This window comes from Magnolia sinica, chromosome 16 (genome assembly GCF_029962835.1).
Source record: "Magnolia sinica isolate HGM2019 chromosome 16, MsV1, whole genome shotgun sequence".
In the NCBI taxonomy this organism is placed as follows: Eukaryota; Viridiplantae; Streptophyta; class Magnoliopsida; order Magnoliales; family Magnoliaceae; genus Magnolia; species Magnolia sinica.
Genome location: NC_080588.1, coordinates 15795798 through 15798944, shown reverse-complemented (window position 1 = coordinate 15798944; position 3147 = coordinate 15795798). Strand labels below are relative to the sequence as shown.

At 38.0% G+C, this 3147-nt stretch overlaps 1 long non-coding RNA gene across 1 annotated transcript; it reads right to left on the bottom strand.

The window, feature by feature from the left end:
• Positions 1 to 795: 795 nt before the first annotated feature.
• On the bottom strand, positions 796 to 1645 carry LOC131229476 (uncharacterized). Its single transcript, XR_009163354.1, has 3 exons — positions 1570 to 1645; positions 1323 to 1421; positions 796 to 1231 (listed from the first exon to the last, which is right to left on the bottom strand). It is a non-coding gene; the product is annotated as an uncharacterized LOC131229476 (long non-coding RNA).
• Between the last annotated feature and the right edge of the window lie 1502 nt (positions 1646 to 3147).

Here is a 3147-nt window from a genome sequence, read left to right as displayed (position 1 = left end):
AATTGATATTTGGTTAGATATCAATTCAACTTTGAAACAAAATGAAAGTAGGCACATGTTTTATAGCATTGTGATATTCATCTCAAATGACAGCTGGCATGTTTTTAACTCACCGACGACTTAGGCAGAGCAGTTGCATTTTGGAACACACCCAAAGGTCATGTTAGTCAGAGAGGGAGAGCCAAGTGAGGAATTAGAGTAGTGATCAGTTTTGAATAGGAGAGACATGAGTCATGGTTACATATAGAAGTTGACAAAGACAAGTGAAAAAGAAAGAACTCCATAATCAGGCTAATGACCATATCTGTTGAACAAAAGCGACCCTCGACGGCACTTTCAGCTGGCCACGAAAACAATGAAGGGACTGCACAAGAGAGGTGGATGGTGTTCCTGGATACTTCACCAATGGCGAGCATATGTAGCATATTACAAAAGCCATAAGGGGTCGTTTGGATGGTGGTAAATGGTAAAAATCTGCTTTATAAGTTTTCATTCAAAAACAAAAAATTTTAAAAAAAAATAGAGCCTTGTCATCTCCTCGTTTACTATTAAATGAAAATTCACCCTTTTGCTGGTAAATGAGAAGGGGGCTTTGCTAGTAAATAATTTACAAGAAGTAAATGATTTACAACCAAATTAGAGCATCCAAACACAAGTAGTAAATGATTTGCTACTAAATCATTTACTACTTGCCCCATTTACACCATCCAAACGACCCCTAACAGTTCCTCAAGGACACATGAGCATCCATTTTTAACTTGGAAAGAAGTGACTTGTCACTAAAAAATGTTAGGATTCATGACAATAGAGCCACCTTAAAATAAAGCTTGTTGTTTTTACAGGGAAGACCCATAAGAGTCTTGCAAAATGGAAATAAATCACAGGCTTGGAATTGCTTTTTAGACTATTTACCCTTGTAATAAAAATAAAAATAAAAATTGAAAGGCTACCCCTGCAATGATTTCTCTGCTTGGAAAACCAAGAGCTTGGTTTTAGGTGATGATGAAAAATATTGACGTTCATAATCATTTTATATGGATGATTCCTAGAGAAGAGACCCTTTACCTGTGCCATAAAGTCTTCTAACTGATCAGAAGAATGTAGATCACATCTGGTCTATGCACTAACTCATGTTGCTAAATTAAGCACCCTACACATTTTCTATGGCAATTCATTAACAAAAACAAATCTAGTGGACATATGGCTCCATTTGATGCAATAGCTTATATCCCTGCAAGAAATCAAGGTCAAAAGCTTTTAGAGAAGCACCAAAGAAGAGCAGTAAACTACATTTAATAGGACAGTGAACAAGGAAATCGTACTTGTTTGAAATAACGAATAAGGTGAGCATCCATTCCCTCACCAACAGCTTCAAAAAACTCAAACCTCTTCTTGGCCTCGACATTAGAAAGAACTGTGACCTGGAAAGAGAGAATATGACAATTAATGGCACCGGCCACTGGCTATCATTAGATATCTGTATCTAGGATCTTATATCAATGCATCTCTGCTGGAAGTATTAGTGTTGAACATTGATAGAATAGTCTGCGTGCATAAAGTTGTAAATACCAGATTGAAGCGAGCCTGTTCGAATGAAGACCTTGCGATGTGGAGGTCCAGAAATATGCCTATAACTAAATTAATATTTCTATCTTAAGGAATTAAGCTGACAAATGAAATATCAAAAACAAAATGTCAGATTTTTTATGAGTCAGGATTAGAAAAAGGCCTCTTAGTTGAAAATAGGACAAAACCTCTTCTAAGATATTGCATTGGATGAGAGGCACCAGGTCTGGCTTCTCTAATCCAAGTTGTTGTATTGGATGGAAATGTTGCGCAGCACGCCAACAACGCAGTGAGCTTAGATCCAATCTCAGGCCTCACCCACAAACGATAAATAGGAAGAAATATAAATTAGAAATAGATCAAAGCATTCAAAACAAACCACAAGACAAGATATACGTGGAAAAATCCCAAACTAGGGTAAAAAACCACGGATGCAAACTTCTACTATGAAGAACGAAGATTACAAAGCAATATACTAACCTCTCTCTTGGAAGCACACAGAAAACCCTTTGCCCACACCTTAGAATAATTTTTCCTTGCTTTTTTTAACGTATATCTTGTCTTGTGGTTTGTTTTGAATGCTTTGACCTATTTCTAATTTATATTTCTTCATGTTTATCATTTGTGGGTGAGGCCTGAGATTGGATCTAAGCTCACTGCGTTGTTGGCGTGCTACGCAACAACTAGTATCAGAGCTATTGGTATAGTTCTATTGGGAGCGATGACGGAAGAAGGGAAAACTAGAATTGAGAAGTTTGATGGTTCAAACTTTGCCTTCTGGAAGATGCAGATGGAAGATTATCTGTATCAAAAGGACCTCTATATTCCTCTAGGAGGAAAAGAAAAGAAACCAGAAAAGATGACAGATGATGAATAGTTTTTACTGGATAGGAAGGCTTTAGGAACGATCCGACTCTCTTTGTTTAAGAGCATCGCCTTCAATATATCCAAGGTAAAAACGACAAAAGAATTAATAGAAGCCTTAGCTACCATGTATGAAAAACCCTCAGCATCCAACAAGGTTCATCTTATGAAACAGTTATTCAACATGAAGATGTCATATGGTGGGAGCGTGGCTGAACATCTAAACAAGTTCAATACAGTCACGAGCCAGTTGAAATCCGTTAGCATTATTTTTGAGGATGAGGTAAGGGCGTTATTGATCTTATCCAGTTTACTAGACAAATGGGATGGTTTGGTGATTGTTGTGATCAATTCTTCAAGGTCGACAAAGTTGAAATTTGATGATGTGGCCAGTCTAATTCTCAGCGAAGAATCTAGACGAAAGGTATCAGGAGTTTCAAGGGATTTAGGGAATGCTTCAAATGTTGAAGGAAAAGGAAGATCGCTGAACAAAGGAGGCAATAAACACGAGCGTTCTAGACCGAAAGACAAAGACGGGTGTTAGCATTGCGGCAAAAAGGGGCACATGAAACGTGATTGCAGGACGCTCAAGAAACAAGAAGGAAGCTCTCAAGGCGGGAAGGATTCAGTGAATCTATCTGAGGAGAGTGACACAGAGGCCTTAATCTTGTCTCTTGATGCAAGGAATGAGTCTTGGGTTATAGACTCGGGTGCTTC